Consider the following 14605-nt stretch of genomic DNA (forward strand, 5'->3'; position numbering starts at 1 on the left):
GGGGTCCGTTAATATGGGGGCTATACGTAAAAGTGGACCGATATGGACCTATTTTTGCACGGTTGTTAGAGACCATATACCAACATCATATACCAAATTTCAGCCGGATCGGATGAAATGTGCTTCTGTTAGAGGCTCTACAAGCCAAATCTTAGGGTCCCTTTATATGGGGGCTATACGTAAAAGTGGACCGATATGGCCCATTTTCAATACCATCCGACCTACATCGATAACAACTACTTGTGCCAAGTTTCAAGTCGATAGCTTGTTTCGTTCGGAAGTTAGCGTGATTTCAACAGACGGACGGACGGACGGACATGCTTAGATCGACTCAGAATTTCACCACGACCCAGAATATATATACTTTAAGGGGTCTTAGAGCAATATTTCGATGTGTTACAAACGGAATGACAAAGTTAATATACCCCCATCCTATGATGGAGGGTATAAAAAGCATACTTTTGAAGTATATCGTTGCCTCTGAATATATCCACGCCAGGGATATGTAGCGAGAGTATCGTGATTTTCAAGCCACTCCGCTCCGACAAAAATATAAACATTTTATTACAAATTTTTACCAGAAGAACAAGTATTTATCTACAAATATCGGTTAAGATTTTGGGAGGATTCTAAATCTTAATGCTATGTTCCCACTGACTCGTTTTCCTCATTCGTTTTTCCAAAACATTTCACTGTTCACACCGAGTTGAGATATTTTAGTTTGACGGTTGCCATGGAAAGTCGAAATTCCCATTTACTCTAAATTCAAATATACGCACTGTTTGTTCAAATAAATACCGCGATCGCAAAGGGAAAACATTTTTTAAGTTATTTTCACATCCTTATATTCTTCAAAGCCTTTGTTTATTCGTTTTTTTTTCTAGGAAATTTATTTTAATAATTTGACATACTCGTATATTTTGAAAAGACTATGTTCAGTCAGAACCTATTCCAAATTAGGGGCGTTCACATTATAAAATTGACGTGTTTTGGGGGAAAACTTGTGTTTTGAACTTGATTTTTGTATGGGGAAAACGATTCATTTTGAAATGCTTATAAAGGGAACACATTTCAAACCCCAAAATATACTACTACTATACAAAATATACCATATAACATATAACTACTGAATGTATGTTACACCAAAAGAACTTTCTTCCTTATTTTTTGTACACCCTCCACCATAGGATGGGGGTATATTAACTTTGTCATGCCGTTTGTAACACATCGAAATATTGCTCTCAGACCCCATAAAGTATATATATTCTGGGTCGTGGTGAAATTCTGAGTCGATCTAAGCATGTCCGTCCGTCCGTCTGTTGAAATCACGCTAACTTTCGAAGGAATCAAGCTATCGACTTGAAACTTGGCACAATTAGTTTTTATTGATATAGGTTGGATGGTATTGCAAATGGGCCATATCGGACCACTTTTACGCATAGCCCCCATATAAACAGGCCAACATGTTTGGTGCGTAGCCTCTAAGAGAGGGATATTTCATCCGATCTGGCTGAAATTTGGTACATAGTGTTGGTATATAGTCTCTAATAACCATACAAAATTGGTCCACATCGGTATATAATTATATATAGCCCCCATATAAACCGATCCCAAGATTTGGCTGGTGGAGACTCAAAGAGAAGCAAATTTCATCCGATCCGGCTGAAATTTGGTACTTGATGTTGGTATATGGTATCTAACAATCATGCAAAAATTGGTCCACATCGGTCCACAATTATATAAAGCCCCCATATCATCCGATTTGGAACATGGTGTTGGTATAGAGTCTCTAACAACCATGCAAAAATTGGTCCACATCGGTTCATATTTATATAGCCGCCATATAAACCGATCCCCAGATTTGGCTTGCGGAGCCTCTAAGAGCCAAAAAAAGCAAATTTCATCCGATCCGGCTGAAATTTGGTACATGGTTTTGGTATATGGTCTCTAACAACCATGCAAAAATTGGTCCACATCGGTCCATAATTTTATATAGCCCCCATATAAACCGATCCGCAGTTTTGGTTTCCGGCTGAAATTTGGTACATGGTTTAGGTATATGGTCTCTAACAACCATGCAAAAATTGGTCCACATCGGTCCATAATTATATATAGCCTCCATATAAACCGATCCCCAGATTTGGCTTGCGCAGACTCAAAGAGAAGCAAATTTCATCCGATCCGGCTGAAATTTGTTACATGGTTTTGGTATATGGTCTCTAACAACCATGCAAAAATTGGTCCACATCGGTTCATAATTATATATAGCCCCCATATAAACCGATCCCCAGATTTGGCTTGCGGAGCCTCTAAGAGAAGCAAATTTCATGCGAACCGGTTGAAATTTGGAACATGGTGTAAGTATATGGTCTCTAGCTACCGTGCCAGAATTGGTCCATATCGGTCCATAATTATATATAGCCCCCATATAAACCGTTCTCCAGATTTGACCTCCGGAGCCTCTTGGAGAAGCAAAATTCATCCGATCCCGTTCAAATTTGGAACGTGGTGTTATTTAATTCGATTGTGGATGGCAGTGTTTAGAAGAAGTTTCTACGCAATCCATAGTGAAGGGTACATAAGCTTCGGCCTGGCCGAACTTACGGCCGTATATACTTGTTTGAAGTCCCTTTGTAACTTTTATATTTTCCACTGTTCCGAATACTCATTTTAATATTCAAATTAAATAATATTTTGACTTAAGCATATCAAATTTTTGGCGAAGTCTTCTAACACTGTCAAGCTCATAGCCAAAACAAATGAACTCATAAAACGGTTTTCCGAAACAACATGCAAACATTTTCACAGAAATTGCTCTCTTTTGATTCTTTCGCTGTATTATATTGATATCTTTCGTCAACCCTCATGGTTTCCATCTCCATTTCTTTTTCTATACTCTCTCGCTCTCTGTCGCTCTCTGAATAAAATATCACAACATACACGCAAAAAAAGTAATTCTTTCCTCCCAAACGAAATTTTAGACAAACAAAGTTCGTTTCTCATTTGCTTTTCGCTGTAAGGAAGTGTATTTGGAAGAAAAGTATATACTTTTTGTGATAAACGTTTATTCTTTTCCAGGATGTAAAAACAATTTCATAAAGACTAACTCACAAAAAAAAAAAAAAAAAAACTTTGTTTTCTTGCTAATTGCATTTTCCCTCACATCTTTCTCAAATCCACGAGGTTTTTTAGTTTCCTGTACCTTTTCCTGTAATACCAACAATGTAGAAGAAATTATACGATTTTATAAATTTTTAAAATTTTTTTACCTTTCGCCTGGACGGAGAATCGAACCGCGGACCATGCACTTTGTAAGCCAACACACTAACCACTGAGCTATGTACCTGTTATGGTCATCAATAGATAAATATCCATATAAGTTATATTTATGTAGCATAGCTTGCGGCGCCCACGAACCGAATAAACAAAGTTTATTTAACAGAAACCAACATTTAGTTTGGCACCGTGGAGCAGTGGTTTCTACGTCCGACTTGCATGTCAAGGGTTGTGGGTTCGATCCCTGCTTCGACCAAAGTTTTTTTTTTTGTTTTTTTTTACATATATTCCAGATATGTTCGGAAGATTCCGAAAAAATGTTCAACATTACATTGTAGTATATTAAATTTTGAACTGTAAAATGTGTCTTATTAAAGAGCTAAAGTCAGAAAAGAACAGTGCTTGATATAAACGAAATGGACTGTGTTGTTGTTTCAAAAATAACTTTTTTTATTGAAAAAATACAAATTTTGTAACAAACGAATTTTTTTGGTGATAAAAGTTTAAAATTTTCGAAGCAATTCAAAAAAATAATAAAAACAAATAGATCTCAAGCTTGGCAAAATAAAGAATTTTATAAAGAGATCGAACAAGAAACAAAATAAAGCAATTCAAAAAACTCTAACAAAAGAAAAACGTTTTCGGTACACGTTTTCCAAACCTTTTTTTTCTTTGCGTGTATATATGTTTACTCAAAATTTGTAAATTTATATATATTTACATTCACACATATTATTTTTTCCAATCACTTCTAGATTTTGTACAACCGCAACCAATAAATTGGAAATAATAATTTCTAATTCGAGTAAAAAGGTTAAAAACTGGGTATTAAGTTTAATTTTAATGAAAACATCAAATGTAGGTTTTAAATGTCGTAAAAATATATTTTTCCGCGGCACGTATTATTTCTATTTTTAGTGTAACTTTCCCAAAAATATCGTGTTTGGACGTTCGTTGTATGAATTATAGGCTTCTGTGCAAACATTTTATACACCCCATTTTCGACACACCTATTTGTGGTTCTAAAATACGTATAGATTTCCAATTTCAGGCAAATCTGATTGAAAATATGGTTTGTCGAAGCCCAGAAGTACATTTAGGAGATCGGTCTATATGGGGGCTTTACCACAACATGTACCGATAGGCACCATTTTCGGCACACTTATTTGTGGTCCTAAAATACCTCTAGGTTTCCAATTTCAGGCAAATGAAATAGAAAATACGGTTTCTGGAAAACCAAGACCCCAAATCGGGGGTCGGTTTATATGGGGGGATATACCAAAACATGGACCGATATAGCCCATCTTCGAACTTGACCTGCTTGGAGACAAAAAACGAGTTTGTGCAAAAATTCAGAAAGATAGCTTTATTATTGAAGGCTGTAGCGTGATTACAACAGACATCCAGAGAGACAGACGGACATGCTTATGTCGTCTTGGAATTTCTCCCTGATCAAGAATATATATACTTTATATAGTCGGTAATCGATATTTCGATGTGTTACAAACGGAATGACAAACTTATTATGCCCCCATCACCATTCTATGGTGGTGGGTATAAAAAGGAAAATTAAATACGTATATAATTCAGTTCTTGATCGGTATATATATGGGAGTCTATAAATAATTACGAACCGATCCCGTTCAAATTTGGAACGTGGTGTTATTTAATTCGATTGTGGATGGCAGTGTTTAGAAGAAGTTTCTACGCAATCCATAGTGAAGGGTACATAAGCTTCGGCCTGGCCGAACTTACGGCCGTATATACTTGTTTGAAGTCCCTTTGTAACTTTTATATTTTCCACTGTTCCGAATACTCATTTTAATATTCAAATTAAATAATATTTTGACTTAAGCATATCAAATTTTTGGCGAAGTCTTCTAACACTGTCAAGCTCATAGCCAAAACAAATGAACTCATAAAACGGTTTTCCGAAACAACATGCAAACATTTTCACAGAAATTGCTCTCTTTTGATTCTTTCGCTGTATTATATTGATATCTTTCGTCAACCCTCATGGTTTCCATCTCCATTTCTTTTTCTATACTCTCTCGCTCTCTGTCGCTCTCTGAATAAAATATCACAACATACACGCAAAAAAAGTAATTCTTTCCTCCCAAACGAAATTTTAGACAAACAAAGTTCGTTTCTCATTTGCTTTTCGCTGTAAGGAAGTGTATTTGGAAGAAAAGTATATACTTTTTGTGATAAACGTTTATTCTTTTCCAGGATGTAAAAACAATTTCATAAAGACTAACTCACAAAAAAAAAAAAAAAAACTTTGTTTTCTTGCTAATTGCATTTTCCCTCACATCTTTCTCAAATCCACGAGGTTTTTTAGTTTCCTGTACCTTTTCCTGTAATACCAACAATGTAGAAGAAATTATACGATTTTATAAATTTTTAAAATTTTTTTACCTTTCGCCTGGACGGAGAATCGAACCGCGGACCATGCACTTTGTAAGCCAACACACTAACCACTGAGCTATGTACCTGTTATGGTCATCAATAGATAAATATCCATATAAGTTATATTTATGTAGCATAGCTTGCGGCGCCCACGAACCGAATAAACAAAGTTTATTTAACAGAAACCAACATTTAGTTTGGCACCGTGGAGCAGTGGTTTCTACGTCCGACTTGCATGTCAAGGGTTGTGGGTTCGATCCCTGCTTCGACCAAAGTTTTTTTTTTTGTTTTTTTTTACATATATTCCAGATATGTTCGGAAGATTCCGAAAAAATGTTCAACATTACATTGTAGTATATTAAATTTTGAACTGTAAAATGTGTCTTATTAAAGAGCTAAAGTCAGAAAAGAACAGTGCTTGATATAAACGAAATGGACTGTGTTGTTGTTTCAAAAATAACTTTTTTTATTGAAAAAATACAAATTTTGTAACAAACGAATTTTTTTGGTGATAAAAGTTTAAAATTTTCGAAGCATTTCAAAAAAATAATAAAAACAAATAGATCTCAAGCTTGGCAAAATAAAGAATTTTATAAAGAGATCGAACAAGAAACAAAATAAATCAATTCAAAAAACTCTAACAAAAGAAAAACGTTTTCGGTACACGTTTTCCAAACCTTTTTTTTCTTTGCGTGTATATATGTTTACTCAAAATTTGTAAATTTATATATATTTACATTCACACATATTATTTTTTCCAATCACTTCTAGATTTTGTACAACCGCAACCAATAAATTGGAAATAATAATTTCTAATTCGAGTAAAAAGGTTAAAAACTGGGTATTAAGTTTAATTTTAATGAAAACATCAAATGTAGGTTTTAAATGTCGTAAAAATATATTTTTCCGCGGCACGTATTATTTCTATTTTTAGTGTAACTTTCCCAAAAATATCGTGTTTGGACGTTCGTTGTATGAATTATAGGCTTCTGTGCAAACATTTTATACACCCCATTTTCGACACACCTATTTGTGGTTCTAAAATACGTATAGATTTCCAATTTCAGGCAAATCTGATTGAAAATATGGTTTGTCGAAGCCCAGAAGTACATTTAGGAGATCGGTCTATATGGGGGCTTTACCACAACATGTACCGATAGGCACCATTTTCGGCACACTTATTTGTGGTCCTAAAATACCCCTAGGTTTCCAATTTCAGGCAAATGAAATAGAAAATACGGTTTCTGGAAAACCAAGACCCCAAATGGGGGGGTCGGTTTATATGGGGGATATACCAAAACATGGACCGATATAGCTCATCTTCGAACTTGACCTGCTTGGAGACAAAAAACGAGTTTGTGCAAAAATTAAGAAAGATAGCTGTGTTATTGAAGGCTGTAGCGTGATTACAATAGACAGATAGACGGACATGCTTATGTCGTCTTGGAATTTCTCCCTGATCAAGAATATATATACTTTATATAGTCGGTAATCGATATTTCGATGTGTTACAAACGGAATGACAAACTTATTATACCCCCATCACCATTCTATGGTGGTGGGTATAAAAAGGAATATTAAATACGTATATAATTCAGTTCTTGATCGGTATATATATGGGAGTCTATAAATAATTACGAACCGATATGAACTGTTGCGTGGTCAGAAGTGAAATATGCATTAGCGTAGCTAGACAATTTTCCTAGGGGGGGCTATAGCCCCCTAGCTAAAAATTTATATTTCATTTATTTATATTTCAATTAATGTTTTATTTCATAAAAATGAATAAAAAAATTAGACATAAAAATAACTCGAAAATTAATTTATAATAAAGCAAGTAAAAGTAGTTCCACACATTTCCCACCAAAAAAATTTGGAAGTTCTTCCAACGACACAACTTTAAAAGCACTTCCAGAAGATGTACTACCAATGATGTTCTTTATTTTAACTACCCAGGAAGTTCTTTAAATTCAATTTTTTTTAACTTGGTTTTTTCACACTTTAATGGGAAATTTTAACGTTTTTGTTTCAAATACCTTAAAAAGGAAGTAAGAATTCATAAAATGGTACAAATAATTTAAATTTTGTCGAAAACAATTCTAAATCCAATCTGAAAAACTTGTGAATTTTTGAAAATATTTGAGGTCAAACGTTTCCGACAAGCATTAGAATCCATGAAAAATTATAAAAATTATTTATTTGACAAAATATAACAGAATGTTTTAATTTACATTCAAAACATTGAATTCGGATCACACCTAAAGAAGTGATGCAAATTCAGTGCAACGTCTGTTGAAAAGGAGGACTTCCGTCCTATGACAAGCCCATGTTAAATTCAACGCTTCTTCGCCAATTTTGCACCACTTCCGGATCCAAAAAGATCATTTTCATTATTTTTTTGGCGACGCTTTTTTGGCTGGGCTTGTTTATTTTTTATAAAAATGGAAAATCGTAAATAGGTTTTCAAATACTGGGGGGGGGGGCTAAAATTTTTCTGGGGGGTCTAAGCCCCCTCCCCAGAGGGCTTCCTACGCTTATGGAAATATGAGGATCGCTTTATATGGGGGCTATATACAATTATGAACTGATATAGACCAGTTTTTGTGAGATTGGGGATCGGTTTATCTGATGAGTTTTGCCCCTCCAAGAGGCTCCGGAGGTCAAATCTGGGGATCGGTTTATATGGGGACTATATATATTTACATACCGATATGGAACAATTTTGGTATGATTGTTAGCGGCCATATCCTAGCACAACATACCAAATTCCAACCGGATCAGATGAAATTTGCTTCTCAGCAAGCCAAATCTTGGGGTTGGTTTATATGGTGGCTATACGTAAAAGCGGTCCGATATGGCCCATTTGCAATACCACACGACCTACATCAATAACAACTACTTGTGCCAAGTTTCAAGTCGACAACTTGTTTCGTTCGGAAGTTAGCATGATTTCAACAGACGGACGGACGGTCATTGCTAGATCGACTCAGAATTTCACCACGACCCAGAATATATAATTTTCATGAAATTAACGAAAAATGTTTACTTATTTTTGGTGAAATCGGCTTGACATCTGCGTTTGTAATACAGATCATTTTTCTGGTGGGTTCACCGTTTTTTGAGTGTAACGCAGGATTTGCCCATATTACTCAACTCCGTAGACCACCATTTCCTAAAGGGATGTTTCAATTAGTAAAATATTCTATTTCGAAATTTCTAAACTAAATTTACATTTTCTTTCTTGGTACATTCACTTGTTTTTGGGTGTATAGACGACTCTTTTCCGCATAATGCTTTGTAACACGCACACACAATTTGCCGATTTCCAAAATATCAAATACTAAAGTTAATTCTAATAAATAAATGCATAAATCGAAATACAAGAATCAAACTTCAGTTGTAAAACATGCGCAATTGTCGTGTCGTAATTTTTATGTCTTATTTCGGACAATATCTTCGTTCTTTCCTCAACACACACATACATATACACACATCATCCAGAGGCGAAATAGCAATAAATTCTCCTACAAATCATTCAATTTGCATACGAACACTTTATTTATTCGTAAATTTTTATTTACGGCGCCCGATTACCCCAAGCTCTAGCACGTGCTGTTCCAACTAACACCATTCAAATGTCCATCAAATGTCATCGAATATGCAATGGACTTAGTGGCTGGTCGATGTCTTCCTCCCCGAAAAGACATTTTCAGTATTACTTACAGAGTGGTGAAGCATTTCCATATAACCAAAAAAAAAAAAACAAAATGCAACAGTGGCATCACCTCTGGACAATGGTGTAAAAGAGTAGCTTAACTCCTCATGTCTACCAAACTGATTGGATAAACGAACACAAAAACTCATTGCTAGTGGGTTTGATGTTTCTGTTTTGAGGTGTATGCATTTATATCTTCCAATTGGACTCCTGCTTATGGCTGTCTAATGAAGAAGCAAGACAAGACCCATTTCGAATAGGATACGTTTGTCCAAGCATTGATATGTCAATTGGTTTCCGTTTAGAATTTCCAAAAACTGACACCAAACCATTTTTTTGAATGTGGATAATGTGATTAACTGTTGGGTAGGAAGAAATTATCTTTCGTAGAGCCAATTGGTTTTGTGATCGACAGGCAGCTGCTCTATGCGGTAGTCGTGGAGGAGAACGAAAGACTTAAGACAGCAGTATCTGCTACATATCGAAATTCAATGAAGCTGTTCATTGAACTTTCTTATTCTCGGAAATTAAATTGAAATTCTGATAGCACAATGTATATGATACATCTGAATGTGGGAAGGATGTTTAAATCTTAGAGCATCAAGTTAATTGTAAGCAAATGAGAAAGATCTCGATAAGAACAAAGATTCTACTTAGAAAAAATTTAACAAAATTAGCAAAAAAAAAAATTGCAGCCCTCCATAATATGAAAATCTATTTTCGATTTTTCATTGTATATTGGTACTGTATGTTATTATAGATAGAGAGGCTATAGCCCCCTAGCTAAAAAGTTTCTAGAAACGCTAATGATGGCATCATTGGTCCGTATTTTTTTTAAAGATGATGCGCATCATGCCACAATAGGGTTACTGAAAGTACTGCACCCTAAAAAAATTGCTTCTCTAACATATCTTCCAAATATATTTTGAAGGAAGCACATATATTATTGAATATTTCCGAAACATTATTATGTTTGTTCTATGTGAATATATTATATGTTTAGATTCATTTTGAGCACAAAAATATTATATGCTTGGAATAATTTTCTCCCAAAGAAGATTGTGCTTAAAAAATTATTTCTGCCTAATTGCATATTCCCTCACAACTTTCTCACTTCCACGATATTTTTTAGTTCTTAGGACATTTTTCTGTAATACAAACAATGTTGAAGAAATTTTATCAATTTTATAAATTTGTTACATTTTACCATTTGCCTGGGCGAAGAATCGAACCGAGGACCATATAATAGTTTTTAGGCCAACACACTATCCACTAGGCTACGTAGCTGTTATAGTCACCAATAGACAATTATCGTTATAAGTTACATTTATATAGCATAGTTTACAGCGCCCACGATCCGATGCAAACAAAACATTATTCAACAGAAACATATATTTGTTGGCCACGTAGAGCAATGCTCTTTTTTAATTTATATATTTATATATATATTAATAAATTAAATTTTAACAATGAAACTTCGAAATGTGTGTTATTAAAGATTTACAGTCAGAAAAGAGCAGTAAACGAAATGGACTGAGCTTTTGAATAAAATATTATTTTTTTATTGCAAAAATAAAATTTTGTATCAAAAAAAAAAAAGGTTTTTGTTATAAAAGTTTGAAATTTTCGAAGAAATTGAAAAACTCTAACAAAAGAAGAACGTGAAGTCGAGTATAAACATAAATAATTTTATATATAAAAAAATTTATTTAGGCTTGAACTATTTTTTGCTAGCATTTAACACCATTTCCTTTCTTCCTAAATATTTTTTCTTACTCGTAGTACGTTCCGATTTCTTTTGACGAACCAAAAAAAAAAAAAAAAAAATGTGTCTTTTAATTCGTCAACTAATGTTTTGATGTTTGCTTTTCTCAAGTGGCGTCCTTTTTTGTCGACGAAAAAGTATTTTCATAAAGATCAAAACATTTTAGGTTGTGACCATGTTCTTTTAACTGGAAGAAAAATATTTTTGACGAATACCATAACATTTTAGATCGTGACCATTGTCTTTTAATGGAAACAAAATTCTTTTTATCAATATAATAACATTTTAGATGAGGACAATTTGATTTTTCTTAGAACCATGTTCACTGAGCCAACATGGTTGCAGGTGAAAATGTTACATGGTCGCCGCAAAAATAGCTCCTATCATATTATTTTGCTCTTCGAATATGATTGTGACACTCATGTTTCTTCTCTGCGTGTAATATTAATTTACCAGTTGTATAAGTGAAATCCCTATTTTTTGTCATTTCTAATATTGCCCTTAAGCAATTAAGGTGGACTATTTATAGTATACAACAATTGATTTTTTCTATATGAGAGGAAGTGTTATGTAAATAAAGGACATAAACAAATTGAAAATTGGGTGTATTATATATACAGTATAAGTCGATAAAGTCATGTCCTCTATGGTGGACATCGGTAGCTAAAGGTTGCAAAATTTATACAACAATTTAAATAGTATTAAACAAAAAATATTATATGGAATGGCAACATGCGAAAAATTGTATAAAAGAGATTGCATGTGGCTCTGTAAGTCCCATAGCAGTTGGAAAAATATTTTCACGACTGTGAGATTTCAAGGAATTCGACTCAATGTTGGTGAAAATGATTCAAGCGCTGAAAATTTTCAATCAAACAAATATATATATCCTTTATACCAAATTCTAACCTTAAGGAGTTTTAATAAAAATTTTAATAGCCAATTTGCATTTTTGAACTCCTAAACCAGAACTCTGATTCAGGAAACAACCATTTTAATCGATGGTTACATATCAGATCGTGTATTATATTCACACTTAACGAGATGGGGCTCAAGTAAATGCTGGACAAACTAGCAGAAAACATAACATGTCTATTAAAATGAAAATTTGGGAAACATGGATACATTTTAGAAGGCAGGTTATGAGGTCAGCCGCGGTTCTTATAAATATTTTGATAAATACTTCCAACAATGTTGTTTTTGACAGTATTACTTATTTTCCAAACAATATCTAAAATCTATTATCTTCCAAAATACATATCATACTAAAATACATGCAGAACAAAAAGAACCTTCTTTAACACAATTGAAGGTCACATATTAAAAAGTGTCTAAGTATATTTTTTGTTTAATTACTTAAATTTAATTAAAATTTTAAATTGTTATTTTATATATATTTTTGAAATTAATTCTTTAATATAATCTATACTTTTTTGCATTAGTTATTTTAATTAAAAACATTTTTTTAACACATTCTTTAAATTTCAAACTTTGATATAAACTTGTCTTGTTTGTTCCTTTGTAGTAATTTGTTGACTTAACTCTATATTTAATTTGTCTTATATAATTGTATTAGTTACAAGATTTTAAATAAATATATAGGACATTCTCCCCGTACTATAATTATAAGAATTTTGTATTTTTGTTGTGCGGGTATTATTCAATAAATAAATGTAAAAAGTAAATATTTAGGTGAATTGATTCCTTTGACAACCAATGCCCACTTGGGAGGACATCTTGCTACATACATGTTTACAAAATTATACTCCCAAAATTTATTGTTTTGTACTCTATATCATTAGAATTAACCGGTTCTGAAGAAAAAAATAATTTTTCAATGGCAGGCGAATTAAAACGCTAGTGAAATGCTTAAGGGGAGGCCAAAATAAATTTTTTTGTGTGTAAAACATAAACGTTTATAATTAAATGTCGAATACACCATCCACCATATGATGGTGGTATATTAACTTTGTCATTCCGTTTGTAACACATCGAAATATTGCTCTAAGACCCCATAATGTATATATATTCTGGGTCGTGGTGAAATTCTCAGTCGATCTAAGCATGTCCGTCCGTCCGTCTGTTGAAATCACGCTAACTTCCGAACGAAACAAGTTATCGACTTGAAACTTGGTACAAGTAGTTGCTATTGATGTAGGTCGGATGGTAAATGAACCATATCGGTCCACTTTTACGTATAGCCCCCATATAAACGGACCCCCAAATTTGGCTTGCAGACCCTCTAAGAGAAGCAAATTTCATCCGATCCGGCTGAAATTTGGTACATGGTGTTAATATATGGTATCTAACAACCATGCAAAAATTGGTCCACATCGGTCCATAATTATATATAGCCCCAATATAAACCGATCCCTCGATTTGGCTTTCGAGCCTCTAAGAGAAGCAAATCCGATCCGGCTGAAATTTGGTACATGGTGTTAGTATATGGTCTCTAACAACCATTGGTCCACATCGGTCCATAATTATATATAGCCCCCATATAAACCGATCCCTCGATTTGGCTTTCGAGCCTCTAAGAGAAGCAAATTTCATCCGATCCGGCTGAAATTTGGTACATGGTGTTAGTATATGGTCTTTAACAACCGTGCAAAAATTGGTCCACATCGGTCCATAATTATATATAGCCCCCATATAAACCGATCCCCAGATTTGGCTTGCGGAGCCTCTAAGAGAAACAAAATTCATCCGATCCGGCTGAAATTTGGTACATGGTGTTAGTATATGGTGTCTAGTAACCATGCAAAAATTGGTCCACATCGGTGCATAATTATATATAGCCCCCATATAAACCGATCACCAGATTTGACCTCAGGAGCCTCTTGGAAGACCAAAATTGATCTGATTCAGTTGATATTTGGTACGTGGTGTTAATAACATATATGGCCAAATCCGAATTGCCGGGCCTCACGCTTGACACCTGCCATCAGATTTTGTACAGCCACCTTGTCCACCTTCTTCGCCGCAGAAAGCCGGTTTGCCTTGAACTGATGCTCGTCCTTAGCAGTTTTTTTGGTCTTCTTTAGGTTCCGCTTGACAATAGCCCAGTATTTCTCAATTGGTCGGAGCTCTGGCGTGTTGGGAGGGTTCTCGTCCTTGGGAACCACCTGCACGTTGTTGGCGGCGTACCACTCCATGGCCTTTTTACCGTAATGGCAAGATGCCAAATACGGCCAAAACAGTACGGAACAACCGTGTTTCTTCAGGAAAGGCAGCAGACGTTTATTCAAACACTCTTTCACGTAAATTTCTTGGTTGACAGTCCCGGAAGCTATGAAAATGCTGCTTTTCATGCCACAGGAACAGATGGCTTGCCAAATCAGATATTTCTTTGCGAACTTTGACAGTTTTATGTGCTTGAAAATATCTGCTACCTTTCCCCTTCCTTTTGCCGTATAAAACTCCTGTCCCGGAAGCTGCTT

Source organism: Haematobia irritans, chromosome 4 (genome assembly GCF_050003625.1).
Source record: "Haematobia irritans isolate KBUSLIRL chromosome 4, ASM5000362v1, whole genome shotgun sequence".
Lineage (NCBI taxonomy): Eukaryota > Metazoa > Arthropoda > Insecta > Diptera > Muscidae > Haematobia > Haematobia irritans.